Source organism: Cotesia glomerata, linkage group LG7 (assembly GCF_020080835.1).
Source record: "Cotesia glomerata isolate CgM1 linkage group LG7, MPM_Cglom_v2.3, whole genome shotgun sequence".
NCBI classification, from domain to species: Eukaryota; Metazoa; Arthropoda; class Insecta; order Hymenoptera; family Braconidae; genus Cotesia; species Cotesia glomerata.
The window spans coordinates 25809080-25832187 of NC_058164.1; the positions used below are offsets into that span (position 1 = coordinate 25809080).

Sequence of the window (23108 nt, forward strand, 5' to 3'; positions counted from 1 at the left end):
TCGATTTTCGAAAAACGGGGTAAAACCAATAACTTCCCGATTTTTGAAAATTTTCAATTTTCTTAGCGGGAAGTTAAAAACTGCAGTAATACCCATACTTACCCTATTAATCAATAGAAATTTTTTTTTTCTCCCAAGAAAATAATTAAAATAATTTAGCCATAAATAAAATAGCCATAATTTATAGCTAAATTTGTCATTAAAGACAAATTTGGGAACTGGGGAAATAAAGGATAAGGGGGGAGGAGGGACTTTACTCAGTAGGAATCTTTCGGTAACCGAAAAAATAATTCAGACAGCCCAGACCGGGACTCGAACCCGGATCATTTGGTTACGCGCCAAAGGCTCTACCAGTTAAGCTATCCGTATATCATTATTTTAATTTCTGCATAAAAAAAATTGAAGAAATAAAATAAAAATTGCAATATATATCTATCCCCGTGATTCTTGTCTCTGTCTCCGGGAAAATTCGCCCCTTCGCAACATCGGAACAATTCGCCCCCTCCTCCAGAAACTCGCCAGTGAATGCATATCCGAGGGAGTATAACTTCCATGACCCGGGCGGCGTCATCGAAATTCCACCCGATCCGAAAATCATTAAATTGCACGCACTCACATACAACACACAACCCCAATAACACATTTCATCCCCACAGCCCACAGTCATGCGCTCCCTTTGCCTCCACACTCTGCCGAGCGGTCACATTTCCTCCCTTAGCTCTCCTCCCACCTCCCCAGCTCCCCACCTCCCAAACCAACACTCTGTCCACTCAAAATCCACTATCGCAGTTTCCACCCCTCCGCTCGAGGCATGTGCATTCCTCTCCACTCTCTGCCTCTTTGGATCCTCAATGGATGTGCGTTGCGAAATTACACTCCAAAATCTCCCGATTTTTGCCACGCATTTTGCATTGGACTGATGATTAATAAAACCCCTTTTTTACCCTTCATATTTGCAGCTCGCTATTTGCTATTACTTAATTGATGACTCGAAGGGGTCATCATTTTATTTATTACCCAAAGGGTCATGAAATTTTTTAGGGAATTTTATTCAAAATTTAATTATTTAAATTATTTGGAATTTTTTAAATGAAATTTTAATTAAAAATATTTAATAAATTTAATAAATTTACATGTAAAAAAACGAAAATTTACATTTTTAGAGATGTAAATTTTACAATAATTAAAATGTAAACTTAGTATAAGGATAAAGTTGTAAAATTACAATTTTAGAGATTTAAGTTTACATGTAAATTTAGCATATGAAAGAAATTTGCTTTATTTACATGGAAAAATGTAAAATTTACAAATGTAAAATTTTATTCAAAATTTAATTATTTAAATTATTTGGAATTTTTTAAATGAAATTTTAATTAAAAATATTTTTTTGTCCAAAAATTTGCTAGAATTTTAAATAATAAATTAATTTTTTTTGCAATATTAATTTAATAAAAAAATAAAAATTTATAGGCTATTTTATGCAGAATTTTAGAAAGTTTCACGTCAAAATTTTAGTTTGTCAAAAAAAAAATTTTTTTATGAAAAAAAATTATTTTTAGAGCCTAAAAATTTATTAAAATTTTAAATAATAAAAAATTCAACGCTTATAAATTAATTTTTTTTTTGCAATATTATTTTACAAAAAATAAAAATTTATAAGCTATTTTATGCAGAATTTTATAAAGTTTCACGTAAAAATTTTAGTTTGTTATAAAAAAATTTTTTTTTAATAAAAAAAAATTTTTTTTTTAATAAAAAAAAATTTTTAGCGCCACTTTAAGCAGAATTTTATCAAGTTTCAAGTGAATATTTTTGTTTTTTTTAGAAAAAAATTTTTTTTTAAGTCTAAAAATTTATTAAAATTTAAAATAATAAAAATTCGACTTTTAAATGAGTATTTTTAGTAATTCATTTTTTTTTGCAAAATTAATTTACTAAAAAAAAAAAATTCTAAGTCATTTTAAGCAAAATTTTATAAAGTTTCATAGAAAATTTTTTGTTTTCATAAAAAAAATTTTTTTTAGAGCCTAAAAATTCATTAAAATAAAAAATTAGATTTTGAAGATTAATTAAAAAAATTTTTTTTTTTTTAATAAAAAAAAAATTTTCAAGTCATATTTTATGCAGAAATTAATAGAGATTTATGTAAAATTTTTTATTTTAAAAAAAAAAATTTTTTTCAATTTAAAATTCTAATAAAAGTCAATAAAAATTGATAATTTAGAAAATTATGCTTATGGAATTATTTTAAGAATTTTTATTAAAATAAAAAAAAATTTTAGGTGATAATTTACTCAAAATTTAATAGAGTTTCTTTTAAAATTTAAAATTTTCTTAAAAAAAAATTTTTTTTAGTCAAATTATTAGAATTAAAAATAATTAAAAAATTTGATCTTTATTAAATAATTTTTAATTCAACCCCAAAAATTTATAAAAAACCTCTAAAAATAATAAATAATTAATAATCAAAAGTCCGATATTCACTTCAACATAATAATCATAATATATGACATAAAATATAAATGGAAAATTTTCATTAATACTTCGGGATGAAACTAGAGGCCAGTTACCTTTTAAAATTAAATAATATATAAAATCTGATATGATAAAATTTATCCATCTTTTAATAATGAAGCCTTATTAAATATAAATGAATTTAACGCGTGAATAAAAAGACTTATTTTTTTTATTTTATTTATACAAGTTGAAAAAAATTGAGAAGCAAAAAAAAGTTGTAGAAAATATAATAATCCAGTTCTCTGACAGTAAGCTTTAATAAAAGAGAACCAGGGGTTGGATTCCGAGCGGAGTTGTACGAAAGTTCGCGTAAACCAGTTTTCGAGTTACATTCAAACCTCGTTACACAATATATAACATGTAACATATATAATATGGAAGATAAAAGCGGCTTTGTTATATAAAAAAAAAATCTAAAAAAATTATTAATGAAATTTAAAATTTGTTTAATGAAAAGTTCTGAGTTTGGACAGATTTGATCTGATTATTTATTGTTTATTGTGTGTTATAAATAAAAATAATTGAAGTGGTATCGGGTTGTGAATAATAAATGAAATATTGCAAACAAAAGTATACTTTGGATTAAAGTTACAACAGATGAATTTATAACCGCAGGTTCGATGAACGCCTTTCTATTTTCGGTGATTTAATATATTTCGTAAGTGGTTCCTCGCTTAATCGATACAAACCATCGTTCGTATTAAAAATATATATATATATATACATTTGAATTTTAATTTAATATTGTGTCAGAGGAGTGTGCAGATGTAATATAAATATAAGAAAATTTTATTATTATTATTCAAACAAAATTTTTCAAAAAAATAAAATTTTAGTTTATTAAATAATGACTTTTGTTAAATTGCACTGTACTTTCTTACCTATTGACATTTTTAAAGATATAAGCTCATTTTGATGTTACACGCATCAAGAGCTTTCATTTGAGTACCCACATGTATTTTTCATATATTTTACATATATACATATATATAATATATATAAATATATAAAATATATGAAACATTGGTGTGGGTACTCAAATGAAAGGTCTTGATGAGTGTAACATCGGGATGAGCTGATATCATATAAAATGTCAATAATTAAGAAATGACCTTGTATCTCGTGAACTATTGACATTTTTGAAGATATAAGCTCATCCCGATGTTACACTCATCAAGAGCTTTCATTTGAATACCCACATGTATTTTTGATATATTTTTCATATATACATATATATAATATATATATAAATATATAAAATATAGGAAACATTGGTGTGGATACTCAAATCAAAGGTCTTGATGAGTGTAACATCGGGATGAGCTTATATCATAAAAAATGTCAATAATTAAGAAATGACCTTGTATCTCGTGAACTATTGACATTTTTGAAGATATAAGCTCATCCCGATGTTACACTCATCAAGAGCTTTCATTTGAATACCCACATGTATTTTTGATATATTTTTCATATATACATATATATAATATATATATAAATATATAAAATATATGAAACATTAGTGTGGGTACTCAAATCAAAGGTCTTGATGAGTGTAACATCGGGATGAGCTTATATCATAAAAAATGTCAATAATTAAGAAATGACCTTGTATCTCGTGAACTATTGACATTTTTGAAGATATAAGCTCATCCCGATGTTACACTCATCAAAAGCTTTCATTCGAATACCCACATGTATTTTTGATATATTTTTCATATATACATATATATAATATATATAAATATATAAAATATATGAAACATTGGTGTGGGTACTCAAATCAAAGGTCTTGATGAGTGTAACATCGGGATGAGCTTATATCATAAAAAATGTCAATAATTAAGAAATGACCTTGTATCTCGTGAACTATTGACATTTTTGAAGATATAAGCTCATCCCGATATTACACTCATCAAGAGCTTTCATTTGAGTACCCACATGTATTTTTGATATATTTTTCATACATACATATATATAAAATATCTTATATTTATACACATAAATATATGAAAAATCGATGTGTGTACTCAAATGAAAGGTCTTGATGAGTGTAACATCAAGATGAGCTTATTATCTTTAAAAATGTTAATGGTCCACGAGATATTTGTTAAATTGCTCTGTACTTTATTAACTATGGATGTTTTTAAAGATATAAGCTCATCCTGATGTTATACTCATCAAGAGTTTTCATTTGAGTACCTACATGCATTTTTGATATATTTTTCATATATACATATATATTTTTCATGTATACATATAAATATAATATATATAAATATATAAAATATATGAAAAATTGATGTGGGTACTCAAATGAAAGGTCTTGATGAGTGTAGCATCAGGATGAGCTTATATATTTAAAAATGTCAATAGTTCACGAGATACAAGGTCATTTCTTAATTATGTATCTAGAGATAGAGCATTTTCTAATCATATAAATATTTATTTTGAAAAATAATTTTATGATCTACAATACACTAAAATTCATAAATATTTATTATTTTTGTTGTTGTTGTTGTTGTTGTTTTTATTGTTGTTGTTACTATTTATAAAGTTAAGTACAAACCAGAATCCTGGCACTGACCATTAACCACCCAATTCGTAATAGATATTTTTCTCCGTCCCCCTCCTCGTGACAACCGACAATTTGATATTGTTGAAATTGAGGAAAACGCGGTTTTAATTGCACGGTGGTGAAATTTACAACCCTCTATTTCACACTTGATGTTCACACAAACTGACACTAACCTAAGCCAATCCTCGGTGAGGTCATTAACCTCCCCTCATTCAGACCGCGGTTTGTCAAATTTTGACAGTCACTTTATTATTTATTTCGGGAAATCCGCGACATATAATATACTATTTCCACCCTTTGTAATATTTATAGCTCGAATATTTCATCAAAAAAAGAAAATTTTCCTTTTAAACATCCAAAAAACTAGACTAGGAAATTTGGATTAACAAAACGCGTTGCTAAAAATCGTATAGAGCCAAACGTACCAGGTTCGAATCTTCCTTCGATTAATTTTCTCATTTAAAATTTTTATTAGGCATTTTATCAATTATTTCAAAGTAAATATTTATTTTTTCAATTATTAAAGCCAGAAAATAAAAAAATAAATTTTTTTTTCAGCTTAAAAAAATTAAAAAAATTAATTTTGAAAAATAACAAAAAAAAACAAAAATGTGATCTATAAATATATAGAATTTTGCTTTATTAAATAATGAATTTTGTTAAATTGCACTGTGCTTTCTTAAATATTAACGTTTTTAAAGATATAAGCTCATTTTAATGTTACACTCATCAAGAGCTTTCATTTGAGTACCCACATGCATTTTTGTATATTTTTCATATATATACATATATATAACATACATTTTAAAGATATAACCTCATTTCGATGTTAAACTCATCAAGAGCTTTTATTTAAATACCCACTTGCATTTTTGATATATTTTTCATATATACATATATATAATATATATAAATATATAAAATATATGAAAAATTGATGTGGGTATTCAAATGAAAGCCCTTGATGAGTGTAACATCAGGATGAGCTTATATCTTTAAAAATGTCAATATTTCACAAGATATTTGTTAAAATGCTCTGTACTTCCTTAACTATTGACATTTTTAAAGATATAAGCTCACCTTGATGTTACACTAATCAAGAGCTTTCATTTGAATACCCACTTGCATTTTGATATATTTTTCATATATACATATATATATATAAATACATAAAATATATGAAAAATTGATGTGGGTATTCAAATGAAAGCCCTTGATGAGTGTAACATCAGGATGAGCTTATATCTTTAAAAATGTCAATATTTCACAAGATATTTGTTAAAATGCTCTGTACTTCCTTAACTATTGACATTTTTAAAGATATAAGCTCACCCCGATGTTACATTCATCAAGAGCTTTCATTTGAGTATCTACATCAATTTTTCATATATTTTTCATATATATATATATATAAATATATAAAATATATGAAAAATTGATGTGGGTACTCAAATGAAAGCTCTTGATGAGTGTAACATCAGGAAGAGCTTATATCTTAAAAAATATCAATAATTCACAAGATACAAGTTCATTTCTTAATCATGTTAAATTGTACTGTACTCTCTTAAATATTGACATTCATCAAGATATAAGCTCACCTTGATATTACACTCGTCAAGAGCTTTAATTTGAATACCAACATGCATTTTTTATATATTTTTCATATATACATATATATAATATATATAAATATATAAAATATATGAAAAATTGATGTGGGTACTCAAATGAAAGGTCTTGATGAGTGTAATATTAAAATGAGCTCATATCTTTAAAAATGTCAATATTTCACAAGATACAAGGTAATTTTTTAATTATGTACAAATTTTCATTATTCCTCAATAATATAAATAACATTGATTTAAAAATAATTTTTTTAATAAGTTAAAAAAAAATAAATGCACTTTAAATTAATAAAATAATAGAAAAGCTATTATAATATATCGACAGGAGGAAAACAATAAATCCAGAATATATATTTGAAATAATGATGCATAATTATAATTCATTATTAATTTAAGTCTATCGGGAATAGGACAATTAAATATTCAACTGTGTGCGTCCATACAATGTTTAATTAAATGCGTATAATATATTCGGTATTGCAACTGGTATTACTAGCTTGCTGTACTATATGCCAAGTTTGCGCATTCAAATAAAATTTGATGATTTTAAAAAGTTTAGCAACATGTATACAGTAACATGTAGAGAATTGCGGGTGTGTGTGTCTGTGTGTGTGTGTGTGTGTGTGTGTATATGTGTTAAAGAGTGATTTAAATGAAAGAGCGATGCGGTAAAGTGTTTCACGCATGCATGGAAATCATTAAAATAAAATGGCCGATAACAAATGACTGTAAGGTTTATAGAGAAAATGAGGGGAAGCTTCTTTATATATATATATATAAATGTTGTTATGTATAATGAAACTAGCGCTATAGCCGGCCATGTTGGTTCACGTGACCGTCATCCGGGTAACCACGGGTACGCCACGCCCATTTAATGATTTCTACCCCCTGGTGAACATGCATGAGCTCGAATTTACGTACAATTTGGTGGGTGCGTGTGTGTGTGATAAGTGTGCAAGGGGGCGAGTGTGCTCCGGACACTAGACATCGATGTGGTCTCCGAGCCCTCGTTGCCAAGCGTCAGTACAGTCATCATCAGTATTTTATGTTTGTTTTATTTTATAGGCATTTTTTATTTTTTAGTTTTTGCAGACAGACCCAGGGATGTTTTGGGCTTTGTTTGTTTTGTTTGCTTTGTTTGCGACAGAGAGATTTATTTGTTTTTACGGGTGGGAGATGATTTAATGATTTTGGGGGGTGGTTGGTAAAAAAATGATGTTTTTTTTAGAGAAATATTGAAAATAATACTGAAAATATTGAAAGAAAGAAAAAAAAATTTATTTTATTTAATTAAAAGATTTTTTGGAATTAAAATTGAATATTTTTTTTCGTTCAAAAATTTTGAATGATTTTTTTTTGGAGCTAAAATATAATTTTTGAAGCTTCAGAAGAAAAATTGAAAATGATGAAATTTATTCAAAAAAATCATTAAAAAATTATTTTTCCGAGTTTTTTGGAAGAATAATTGAATTTTTAACACAAAAATGGTTACAATAATGTTTTTTTTAGTGAAATATTGAAAAAAAATATTTTATTTAATGAAGAGGAAAATTTTTCAATTAAATTAGATTTATTTAAATTGAAAATTTGAATTTTTTTTTTGTTTAAAGATTTTGAATGATTTTTTTCGAGCTAAAGTATGATTTTTGAAGCTTTAGAAGGAAAATTGAAGATTTAAAATTGAAAATAATGAAATTTATTTTAAAAAGCTTAAAAAAATTGTTTTTGGGAGTTTTTTGTAACAAAAATTGAATTTTTTAAAACTCTTTTTGGATTTTTCTTTAAAAAAGTCGTCAGAAATGATTTTTTTAGGAGTTTTGAGAACAATTTGTCAAAAAATTACTTTTAAAAAGAAATTTAAGAAGCTTTAGAAGAAAAATTAAAGATTGAAAATTGAAAATGATGAAATTTAGTTGAAAAAGTCATTAAAAAATTATTTTTCCGAGTTTTTTGGAAGAATAATTGAATTTTTTGAAAATTATTTTGGAATTTTTATCATAAAACATTGTCAGAAATAATTTTTCTAGAAATTTTGAGAAGAATTTGTCAAAAAATTTACTTTTTAATAGAACTTTTGTTTATTTTTATGAAATTTAATTTTTTTTTAATTAAAAATTAACTATTTAAGGATTTTATAAAGTTTATGATCCAGAAAACAGTCAAAAAATAATTTTTTGAACATTTATACAGTAAAAATAATAAAAAATTGATTTTTTAAGTACAAATTTGTGAAAAAATCTTTGTTATTTAATTTCTTTGATTGAAAATCGACTTTTTTAAAATTGACATGATTATTTTGTCATAAAAATTGCTTGTAAATAATTTAGGAGCTTTTTTTCAAACTTTTCTGACCAATTTTCAAAGCAAAAATTAAGAAACAAAATCCTAGATAAAATTTTTTGAAAAATTCCTCGAAAAAATCTAATTTTTTGACCAAAATTCAGCCTTTTAAGCATTTATTTAGAATTTTTCTTATTAAATAAATTAATAGAATTTTTTAAAGACTTTTCTAAAATTTTCAAAGTTTAAAACTTTTAAATTTGCAAAAAAAATGTATTTTTCCTCTGAAAAATAGCCCAAAAATTTATTTTTTAATAAAAAAATATTTTTTATGTAATTTTTAATTGAAAATTGACTTTTTAAAATCTTCATGATTACTTCGTCATTAAAATTGCTTGTATATAATTTTAGAGTCTTGTTTTTAAACTTTTCTGACCAAATTTGAAGCTTGAAACCTCAAAAATTGCAAAAAAATTTATTTTCCTTCATAAATAATACCAAAAAATTGATTTTTACAATTTATACACTTAAAATTCACATTTAAATAATTTTATCCTAGAAAATTAATTTTAATCACTTTAAAATAAATTTTTAAAGCAAAAATAGAGAAACAAAATTATTGATAAAATTTCCTTAAAAACATTTATTTTTTGAGTTTTATTGACCAAAATTCCGTTTTTTAAGAATTTTTCTTAGAAAATTAATTAACAGAATTTTTTTAAAGACCTTTATAAAATTTTCAAACCTTAAAAATTGCAAAAAAATTTATTTTTAAAATTTTTAAATAAAAAAGGGCATTTAAAATAATTTTATCCTAGAAAATTAATTTTAATCACTTTAAAATAAATTTTCAAAGCAAAAATAGAGAAACAAAATTCTTGATAAAATTTCCTTGAAAAAAATCTATTTTTTTTTAGTTTTATTGACCAAAATTCAGGTTTTTAAGAATTTTTCTTAAAAAATGAATTAACAAAATTTTTTAAAGACTTTTGTAAACTTTTAAAACCTTAAAAATTTATTTCTCTTCATAAATAAAGCCAAAAAATTTATTTTTACAATTATTAAATAAAAAAGCGCATTTAAAATAATTTTATCTGTAAAAATTAATTTAAATCACTTTAAAATAAATTTTCAAAGCAAAAATAGAGAAACAAAATTCTTGATAAAATTTCCTTGAAAAAAATCTATTTTTTTTTAGTTTTATTGACCAAAATTCAGGTTTTTAAGAATTTTTCTTAAAAAATGAATTAACAAAATTTTTTAAAGACTTTTATAAACTTTTAAAACCTTAAAAATTTATTTCTCGTCATAAATAAAGCCAAAAAATTTATTTTTACAATTTTTAAATAAAAAAGCGCATTTAAAATAATTTTATCTGTAAAAATTAATTTAAATCACTTTATAATAAATTTTTAAAGCAAAATCCCCCAAAAAATTGACCTAGCCTCAAAATTTCAATAAAGTCGAAACTTTTGCAAAAATCCTGAAAAAATCAATAAAGTTTTCCAATAAAGCCCAAACTTTTGAAAAATTCTCACGAAATTTGCAAAAAAAAGAAGATCCTGTGACCTGCGATGACCCGTAATGATTTTGGGCGATGAACCTTTGTGCCCAGAGGGAATTTAAAACGGTTGGCCGAAACGTTCCGCATATGCCTCGGTAGCTCGAAGCCTACAGAGCGTTACACCTGCCGAATTTTTCTCCTGCACCCACGCAGTCCAGGTAGTGGGTAGTGAGTGGGTCATCGGCCTCTCAGTCTGAGACTGGCCGTTGAAAATTGCCCCCAGGTTTATAATTAAGCTTCGCACCCTTCCGCAGCCTCGCGATCCGTTGCAACTCACTGGGACTCTTAATCCTGACGAGCGATTGTTGAGAGCCGGAAGTGGGGCACTAGACAACTTGGATAAAGGAAGGGTTGAGTCCTGGATCCAGTTTTGAGGGAATAACTTATTTACAGAGTAGAACGAGATAAAAAGTGAGTAGTAAACACTTGCCATTAAAATTCGGGTCTGGATGCGTGACTAGGCTGCCACAATATAATAACGACGTCATCAACTTTTGGATCGTATAACCTTCCAGCTCCAGCTCCAAGTTCTCTCTTTCTCTTGTTTCTCTGGGGACAACTCTCTCACCACTTAACGGTCTTATTTCGGTGGTGGTCCTTTTTTACAACTCGTAAAGAAACCACCCGATGCTTGGGTCATTAGGCAAGAGGGTGCTTTTACTCACAGACTACTTTTAGTCTTTACTCTTGTCTTTATCTAACTAACTACCCGCCACCCAGCAACGCTAGACCACGTTACGTTAAAGGGTAAAAATTAATGTCTCTGAATGAATTTCACTCGAATTTTTATCATTTTTCTCTCCTTCCTGCTTTCTTACTTTTGAATCTAAAGGGGCTACACTTTTTACACTACCCAGAGATTTTTCATTGTTAACGTCGAGGTTAACGGCTCGAAATCTAAAACGCTGGCGCCGTTAATTACCATGCAATTTATACCACTAAAAATGTATGTTTTGCAGCTTCTTGATCAGCCTTTTTTTGAATTTTAATTTTGTCCTACCCAAAAAATTTTTTTTAGTGTCGAGTTATAAGACCACTAAGTTTCATAATTTTAGCTTAAGCTGTTTAAAAAACGTTTATTTTTTGCAACATAATTTTAGCTTAAGCATAATTGTAGCTTAAGTTGGTTAAAAACCATTTTTTTTTTTGGAAATTTTGTGAATTTTGAATTGTTGACAGCCTAGAACTTCATTTGTGTGCAATTTTTAAGCTACTCCTTCAGTTATGGAGAAAACTAAAATTTTATAGATAAAAAACAAGCTCATTTTTGCTAAATTGTTGAATTCGTCCGTATTCGATGCTATAAAATGAAATATAGTGTTTTTTTTTTCAGAAACTTCTGAAAATTTAGCATTTTTAGGGTCCTATACTTTGAAATAGAACTAATTAGTGACAACCCCTTCAGTTTTTAACAAAACGAACCGCGTTGAGACAAAAAACACGCAGTTTTTTTTACTAAATCAATGAATTCATGCTTTTTTGATGCAATAAAGGTATATATGGTGTTTTTAATGGAATTTCTACGAATTTACAATTTTTTTGATTCTATATCTTTAAGAATAACTAATTACTGACTACTCCTTCAGTTTCAAGTGAAAAAATTTACAGTAAGACTAAAAACAAGCCTAATTTTTGCTAAATTGTTAAATTAGGGCATTTTTTGATGCAATAAAGTTATATATGGTGTTTTTGATAGAATTTCTTTAAATTTCTAATTTTTTTGGTCCTATATCTTTGAAAATAACAAACTCCTGACTATTCCTTCAGTTCCAAGTGAAAGAATTTACATTTACACCAAAAACTAGCCTTATTTTTTCTAAATCATTAAATTAGGGCATTTTTTGATGCAATAAAGTTATATAGGATGTTTTTTATGGAATTTCTTTAAATTTCTAATTTTTTTGGTCTTATATCCTTAATAAAAACTCACTACTGACGACTCCTTCAGTTTTGAGAGAAAAAATTAACGTAAAAACCAAAAACAAGCCTTATTTTTGCTAAATTGGCGAATTCATGCATTTTTGGCTAGAATAAAGTTATATGGGGTGTTTTTTATGGAATTTCTTTAAATTTCTAATTTTTTTGATTCTATATCTCGAAGAATAACTAATTACTGACCACTCCTTCAGTTTCAAGTGAAAAAATTCATATTAAGACCAAAAACGAGTCATATTTATCAAAGCTATTGAACTTATGATTCCCATCATGAAATCCGGGTTGTCAGCATTCTCAAGCACGATTTAATTAACTTTTACCAAAGCATGATAATCGATAAGAATCCCGTGAGTTGATCAAGAAAAAGCGGGCACTTGGTATTAAGAATCGGCGTTACAAGATGAAAGCGTCATCGGCTTAGCCTAGATCAGCTTAATTTCTGGTTTCTCATAACAAGATACTGAGCAAGCTGTACTGAGATAGATACAAGCAACTTTGTACGTAGGTAGAGCGTAACGTAACACATAACTGCACCTCCTTGATGTACACATGCGTTTAATAAGAGGTACAGAAAAAAAAAAGGAACAAAACTCTGGGCTCGGATACCGTATGGCGGTTAACACCCACGCAAACCCTTTTTCAAGCCCCTGTCATTTGTTTTATTTAAACTCATCGTCGTTTTAAATGTGCCAACAAAGTACGGAGCTAGCTAGTACTTATACTATTATATCCAATATGCAATGTACTTGAGGTTATATATATATATATACTAGATGTAAATCTATATCTTAGTTTATGGGGCCGATGTGCAAGCTGTTTGCCGGCCATACCAGTCCCAGTCCCAGTCGGACATACATCGTCGACATGCTTGGATTACTACCTCGATAAAATAACCCTGTGTATTAAATCATCGCGACATTCAAAGCCGATCTTGCGCAATCGATCTTTTGAGAAAGAAAATAAAATTTTTTTTTTGTCTAATATATGCAAATATTTTTTTTAAATAATAATAATAATAATCATCTATATTACTAAGAAAATAAGCAAAATTTTGTGGTGTATTTATATGATAAAATGGGTTTTTATTAAATTATCTCTGCAGAATTAAGAAGTGACCTTGTATCTTGTGAAATATTGACATTTTTAAAGATATAAGCTCATCCCGATGTTATACTCATTAAGACCTTTCATTTGAGTACCCATATCAATTTTTCATATATTTTTCATATATACATATATATAATATATATAAATATATAAAATATATGAAAAATTGATGTGGGCACTCAAATGAAAGCTTTTGATGAGTATAACATCAGGATGAGTTTATATCTTTATAAATTTCAATATTTAAGAAAGTACAGGGCATTTTAACAAATATTTTGTGAACTATTGACATTTCTAAAGATATAAGCTCATCCCGATGTTATACTCATCAAGACCTTTCATACGAGTACCCACATCAATTTTTGATATATTTTTCATATATACATATATATAATATATATAAATATATAAAATATATGAAAAATTGATGTGGGTACTCAAATGAAAGCTTTTGATGAGTATAACATCAGGATGAGTTTATATCTTTATAAATTTCAATATTTAAGAAAGTACAGGGCATTTTAACAAATATTTTGTGAACTATTGACATTTCTAAAGATATAAGCTCATCCCGATGTTATACTCATTAAGACCTTTCATTTGAGTACCCACATCAATTTTTCATATATTTTATATATATATTATATATATGTATATATGAGAAGTATATAAAAAATGCATGTGGGTACTTAAATAAAAGCTTTTGATGAGTGTAACATCAAGATGAGCTTATATCTTTGGAATATGTATTATATATATGTATATTTGAAAAATTGATGTGGATACTCAAATGAAAGCTCTTAATTAGTGTAACATCGGGATGAGCTTATATTTTTAAAATTGTTTTGCTTTTTGAATAACAATAATAATAATAATAATAATAATAATAATAATAATAATAATAATAATAATAATCAAATTTCTTTAAATTGTGATACAAAAAATGAAAATATTAATTAAATTCAATTTTTTAGTCAAAAAAAAAAAAAAAATTTTGTTTTTCGTATAAAATATAAAAAATGAAAAAAAAAATAACAATGTAATTTATTTAACTGAGTAAATAAATTCTTTGAAACGATAATTGCAATGAGAATGTCAATTTATATTTTTTATTATTTTTATCTATTTATTTTAAAATCTTCATGCAAGTGTTATCTTATCAATCGGTTGATATAATAGCACATAACATTGCGTCTTCTTTGCAATGCTTCAAACTAAAATATTTTTAAAGAATAAAATTACACAATTTTTATATTAAAAAAAAAAATCAATTTTTTTATTGCTCATCAAAACCATAAAAGGCAAAGCTTAAAAGAAATTATTAAGATACTCGACTATAAACTTCGGATGAGTATGTACGTATGATATTAATCTTTGACAAAGTCTGTCATTATTTGTCCGACACCTGTAATTTATTCCAAGCAAACGTCTTTTATAAACACCGATAAGTACCGATACTTATTATAACTACTTATAATATAATTAATAATTAATAATATACTGTAACAAAAAATAACACTGAGTGTTACTTAATTAATAATAATAAATGATAAATCATAACCGATAAAATAATAATAACCCGTTTAATAGGACGTCATTGGATCAAGATTGCAAACAAAAATAATAAATGACTGTTCGATTGATAATGAGTCAAGGCTACGGCTTTAGATGATAAACTTAAATTTATAAAACAACTATTATTCAAAGTCGATTCTTTTATTAAAAAAAAAAAATGTCAGTAATTAAGAAATTACCTTGTATCTTCTGAAGTATTGACATTTTTAAAGATATAAGCTCATCCCGATGTCACACTCATCAAGACCTTTCATTTGAGTACCCACATCAATTTTTCATATATTTTATATATTTATATATATTATATATATGTATATATGAAAAATATATCAAAAATGCATGTGGGTACTCAAATGAAAGCTCTTGATGAGTGTAACATCGAAGTGAGCTTATATTTTCAAAATATATATTATGTATATGTAATAAATGAAAAATATATCAAAAATGTCAATAATTAAGAAATTACTTTGTATTTCATGAACTATTGACATTTTTAAGAATATAAACTCATTCTGATGTTACACTCATCAAGACCTTTCATTTGAGTCCACACATCAATTTTTCATATATTTTATATATTTATATATATTATGTATATGTATATATGAAAAATATATGAAAAATGCATGGGGGTACTCAAATGAAAGCTCTTGATGAGTGTAACATCGGAGTGAGCTTATATTTTGGAAAATGTCAATAATTAAGAAATTACTTTGTATTTCATGAACTATTGACATTTTTAGAGATATAAGCTCATCTCGATGATATACTCATCAAGACCTTTCGTTTGAGTACCCAGATCAATTTTTCATATATTTTATACATTTATATATGTATATATATATATATATATATATATATATGTATATATATATATATATATATATATATATATATATATATAAGTATATATATATATTTATATATGAAAAATATATAAAAAAAGCATGTTAAATTTATAAAACAACTATTATTTAAAGTCGATTCTTTCATTAAAAAAAAAAAAAGTCTTTTCTACCCTCGAAAAAAAATCCCCCGCAATTATTGAAGGGTTAATTTCTATAGTGAGTAATCATGCCCACGCTTCTATTATAATTTTTTTTCCCCCTTTTTTTTACCAAAATGAAAAATCGGTTGATTGTTTTCTTATAACAGTAATTTAAAAAATTTTTAAGGGTTGTAATTATCATGTATTATAATTTATGTATTTATAATGTACATAATACAGTTGCGTCGGATGACTTCCTGCGAGTTTAGTTTGAATAAAATATTTGGACAACAATTAATTACGGTTATTATTACCTTTTTTTGGTGACCCACTAAACCCGGAAGCGATTTATAAATTCAATTAGATATAGTCGTGTATATTAAGTATGCTTAGTATTGTGGTCTAGAGAGACTCTATGTATAATAAAAAAGGGTTGTGGATGTTAAATATGGGTTGTAGTAAGAGAAAACTTGTATAATATTCTTTAAGCATGCTCTATTTTTTACTATTATTTTTATAACAATAAATTTAAGTGGAATTATTTTTAATTAATTGTATGCAAAGTAAAGTATTTATTTATTCAAAAAAAATTTTTTTTAATTTTTTTATTACTAATAAAATCGTTTTTTTTTTTAGAGATATTTAGTGTCATTGCAAAGATCTTGAATTTTTGTGCTCTATTTCTAGATATGACCTTCTATTGACATTTTTCAAGATATAAGCTCATCCTGATGTTACACTCATCAAGAGCTTTCATTTGAGTACCCACATCAATTTTTCATATATTTATATATTTTATATATATTATATATATGAATATATGAAAAATATATCAAAAATGCATGTGGATACTCAAATGAAAGCTCTTAATTAGTGTAACATCGGGATGAGCTTATATCTTTAAAAATGTTAATAGTTAAGAAAGTACAGTGCAATTTAACAAATATCTTGTAAACAATTGATATTTTTAAATATATAAGCTCACCCTGACATTGCACTCATCGAGACCTTTCATTTGACTACCCACATCAATTTTTCATATATTTTTATATTTTATATATATTATATATATGTATATATGAAAAATATATCAAAAATGCATGTGGGTACTCAAATTAAAGCTCTTGATGAGTGTAACATCAGGATGAGCTAACATCTTTAAAAATGTCAAAATTTAAGAAAGTGCAGTGCAATTTAACATAATTAAGAAATGACCTTGTATTTTGTCAATTATTAACAATTTTAAAGATATAAGCTCACCCTGACATTACACTCCTCAAGACCTTTCATTTAAGTAGCCACATCAATTTTTCATATATTTATATATTTTATATATATATTATATATATGTATATATGAAAAATATATCAAAAATCGATGTGGGTACTCAAATGAAAGCTCTTGATGAGTGTAACATCAGGATGAGCTTATATCTTTAAAAATGTCAGTAATTACGAAATGACCTTATATCTTGTGAACTTGACATTTTTAAAGATATAAGCTCACCCTGACATTGCACTCATCGAGAGCTTTCATTTGACTACCCACATCAATTTTTCATATATTTATATATTTTATGTATATTATATATATGTATAAATGAAAAATATATAAAAAATGCATGTGGGTACTCAAATGAAAGCTCTTGATGAGTGTAATCACAAGATGAGCTTATATCTTTAAAAATGTCAATATTTAAGAAAGTACAGTGCAATTTAATAAAATTCATTATTTGATAAGGCAAAATTTTATTCATTTTTATTTTAAAAAATTTTAATTAAAATAAAAAATATAAATCCTTAAGAAGCTTGTAAATATTAAAAATAATAATATTTCTCGAAAATAAAACATTTATTTTGCAAACTAAATAATTAAAGAATCCTTTATGCATCAAAAGTGTGACAGTCTGTCTCTCAGTATTTCCACTTTGTTAAATCTTTAATTCGAGGCATTTGTGATGAAAAAGGATTTTAAATATAAAAACTCGAGTAGCTGGGACATTTAGCTTTGATTTTTCTTGAGACGTCTGAGTGGATATTCCGTCCCATGAATTTGTAAACGGGTAAAATTACTGATTTTTAAGTGGAACTGAGCACTTTTCATTCTCTATTTTATTTTTTTTTTTTTTTAAGATTAAATTCAAGTTTGAATAATTTTTTTTTTTATTTTTACAAACTTAAAACCCGAAAAATAACGTGTGATGTTTTGTAATAAAAATAAAGAGATATCGATTAAGTGTAATGACTAGAAAGGGTTGTCTTCTGAAAGAGAAGTAAAATAAAAATTGTCGCGTTAAATATTTATGGAAAATAGGCATAAATATTGTAGAAAGGGCGAGGAATACATAATGACGTGATAAAAAGTTAAAAATAAATGACAGCCATCATCGCAACTACAGCAATTATTACCGAGCAAGAAGTGAACCCTCCGAATCTTGGCAACCCTTTTCGCTTCTTCTTCTTTTTTCTTTTTTATTATTTTTATTTTTTTTTTAAGAGAGTACTCATACTTTTTCTTTATTACGCGGCTCTTTAAAAAATGGTCACGTTCCGCCGGGAAATTGACCGGACAATTTTAAAGCCCCGCCATTAATACCGATAAAAATCCTCGTTAATTTAAATTAACTTGTTTTATAAAATATATTGTGGTTAGTATTGCACACCTCAATATGTAGAATTTTAATATTTAAAAATTTTTTTTAAATAAAAATTCAAATTTCTAAATAATTAATAGTGAATTTTGTTAAATTGCACTGTACTTTTTTCACTATTGACATTTTTAAAGATATAAGCTCATCCTGATGTTACACTCGTCAAGACCTTTCCTTTGAGTACCCACATCAATTTTTCATATATTTGATATATTTATATATATGTATATATGAAAAATATATCAAAAATGCATGTACACGGAAAGAACAAAATGACACTGGATATCATCTTAGATTATACTGAGTGAAAAAAAATTTTCAGATAGTAGCTAGTATAATCCAGATTATAATGAGTATAATCTAGATTACAAAAGGTATAATCCAGATATCACGCAGTATAATCTGGATTTTTTTAGTTACTATCTGAAATTTTTTTTCACCACAGATATTACTGAGTATAATCTGAGATAGTTTCCAGCGTCATCTTGGTCTTTCCGTGTAGATACTCAAATGAAAGCTCTTAAAGAGTGTAATATCAAGATGAGCTTATATCCTAGAAAATGTCAATAATTAAGAAATTACCTTGTATCTTGTGCTACAGACATTTTTAAAGATAAAAGCTCATCCCGATGTTACAATCATCAAGACCTTTCATTTAAGTACCCACATCAATTTTTCATATATTTCATATATTTATATATATTATATATATGTAAATATGAAAAATATATCAAAAATGCATGTGGGTACTCAAAAGAAAGGTCTTGACGAGTGTAACATCAAAATGAGCTTATATTTTCAAAATATATATTATATATATGTAAATATGAAAAATATATCAAAAATGCATGTGGGTACTCAAAGGAAAGGTCTTGACGAGTGTAACATCAGATTGAGCTTATATCTTTAAAAATGTCAATAGTTCACAAGATATAAGGTAATTTCTTAATGATTGACATTTTTTAAGATATAAACTCATCTCGATGTTACACTCATCAAGATCTTTCATTTGAGTACCCACTTGTATTTTTGATATATTTTTCATATATACATATATATAAATATATCAAATATATGAAAAATTGATGTGGGTACTTAAATGAAAGGTCTTGATGAGTGTAACATCAGGATGAGCTTATATCTTTAAAAATGTCAATAGTTCACGAGATACAAGGTCATTTCTTTAATATCTTTAAATATTTATTATTAAATACATTTTTAATATTATTTTATAATTGTTAATTTTTTAAATAAAAAATTTAATATTTTTTTTTTAAATTACAAAAACTTTTTTTCAAAAAAATTTGCTTCTCTCTCCCTAGTGCAGAATATTGGCCAAAACGCGATTAGAGGACAGGAATTACCTCGGGATTAGATTTTATTACTAAAATTGAATTTCGGTTATAGAGAATATATATATAATCGAAGCCTGGAGCATAAACATGTCCCCTTCCGGTTGTCCAATTTCCGAGCGTGTACAATGGACACAGCTCCCACTCTAAAACAAATCGCCCGAGTGCAATAAAGACACCCCGAACTGAACGCCGAACGTAGAACGGGCTAACGTTGAGAGTTTGCGTCGTCAGTGCGTATGCGCACGTTCTATTATTGACCGGCGTATTTTCCCCGATTAAAAAATTCCCGCGGTTTTTTTCGCGCCACCGATATTTAACCAAGTGTTGTAGGTGGTGGGGACGCGGTCCTATTGGTTAATCAGGCCGCGCATGCCCCACCATTTTAAATCCACGAGGGGTTAACCCGACGATTATTTGTCGGCTGGCCATTATTGAACACTATCGATAATATATATTGCATCTATATTTATTCCGAAAAATTTTGGAAATATTTTATTGAATTATTTTGGTAAGAAGCATTATTAAAATATCTTCAAAATTACCCCGGGAATTTTTTCACAATGAAATAAAATTTTTTGTTATGTTTATACTTTTTTTTTAATTTGCTTTTTTTTCATTAAAGACCTTCATAAGTAATACTTATAACTATAAATTTTTTTTTTAGTTTTGATAATTTTAATTAATGATGTTCCCAAAATAATTGTAAATTTCGTAATCGATTATTTAAAAAAGTTATTAGATTTTTAACATACAACCTTAAGGCAGGTCAATGTCAAATATTGACATTTTTGAAGATATAAGCTCATCCCGATGTTACACTCATCGAGACCTTTCATTTAAGTACCCACATCAATTTTTCATATATTTCATATATTTATATATTATATATATGAATATATAAAAAATATATAAAAAATGCATGTGGGTACTCAAATGAAAGCTCTTGATGAGTCTAACATCGGGATGAGCTTATATCTGCAAAAGTGTCAATAATTAAGAAATGACCTTGTATCTTGAGAATTATTGACATTTTTAAAGATATAAGCTCATCCCGATGTTACACTCATCTAGACCTTTCATTTAAGTACCCACATCAATTTTTCATATATTTCATATATTTATATATATTATATATATATATGTTTATATGAAAAATATATAAAAAATGCATTTGGGTACTCTAATGAAAGCTCTTGATGAGTCTAACATCAGGATGAGCTTATATCTTTGAAATTGTCAATATTTAAGAAAGTACAGTGCAATTTAACAAATATCTTGTGAACTATTGATATTTTTAAAGATATAAGCTCATTCCGATGTTACACTCATCAAGACCTTTCATTTAAGTACCCACATCAATTTTTTATATATTTATATATATTATATATATGTATATATGAAAAATATATCAAAAATACATGTGGGTACTCAAATGAAAGTTCTTGATGAGTGTAACATCAGGATGAGCTTATATCTTTAAAATTGTCAATATTTAAGAAAGTACAGTGCAATTTAACAAATATCTCGTGAACTATTGATATTTTTAAAGATATAAACTCATTCCGATGCTACACTCATCAAGACCTTTCATTTGAGTACCCACATCAATTTTTTATATATTTATATATATTATATATATGTATATATGAAAAATATATCAAAAATGCATGTGGGTACTCAAATGAAAGTTCTTGATGAGTGTAACATCGGGATGAGCTTATATCTTTAAAAATGTTAATAGTTAAGAAAGTACAGTGCAATTTAACAAATATCTTGTGAACTATTGATATTTTTAAAGATATAAGCTCATTCCGATGTTACACTCATCGAGACCTTTCATTTGAGTACCCACATCAATTTTTTATATATTTATATATATTATATATATGTATATATGAGAAATATATCAAAAATGAATGTGGGTACTCAAATGGAAGCTCTTGATGAGTGTAAGATCGGGATGAGCTTATATCTTTAAAAACGTCAATATTTAAGTAAGTACAGTTTAATCTAACAAAATTCATTATTTAATAATGGAAAATTTAAAGTTTTGTATGATTGCTTAAAATACCATGATATATAATTTTTTAAAAAATAACTTGATTAATGCAGTTTATATAATTTATCTTTACTTTAAAATAAATTTTGATTAAATTGAATAATTAAATGTCCAACTGTGGACATTTAACTGTCAATAACTAATCAAATATAAATACTATTTAGTCTACATGTTAATTATATTTTCCGAAAATCCAATATCCACGTGTCATGTAAATTAACGTCACGAATATTTTATTAACTTTGGTTTTAATCGAATTAAAATACTCGATTATTACACGCTTTTTCAATAAAAAAATGTTTAGCTTGTAGGACATAAGACAAGGTCAGACGACGCGACATGCGTTACATCGATCGTTGCTACAGTTGTCCAATGATTACCTGTTTTCCAGTATTATTGTCCGAACTATATATATATATATATATATATAATACATTGTGAGTTTGATGATAGGGTTAAGTCTGTAATTCATGCTTATAATCAATTCATAAGTTTGTATACTAAAGAAAGTTTCAAGGTAAATATTTACGGGTAATAAAAACAAATTTGCGATAAGTATTGTAAGATCCTTAACTAAGTATTTTGATTTTTAATAAAAAAAAAATTTGAGTTTTAATTTGTGACATCTTGAACTTTGATCTAAAATTCTGGCTAAAGGGTTGTAGATAAAAAAATAGACTTAGAATTTTTTTGTAGCAAATAAAATTTCCTATAAAAAATGTCGAATGATTTTTAAATATTTTGAATATTTATTCCAAAATTTTGAGTTTTAATTTTCATAAAAAGCACGATTTTTTTTATCAGGATTGATATCTTAAACTTTGACCTGAAATTCTGACTAAAGGGATAGAGATATGAACAAAATTGATGACCTT

The 23108-nt window shown here is 26.2% G+C and overlaps 1 protein-coding gene across 11 annotated transcripts in view; it reads right to left on the reverse strand.

Annotated features, from left to right (window-relative positions):
- Positions 1 to 23108, reverse strand: part of LOC123268559 (zinc finger protein 853-like) — an 89761-nt gene that overhangs the window by 29879 nt on the left and 36774 nt on the right. The window lies entirely within an intron of this gene.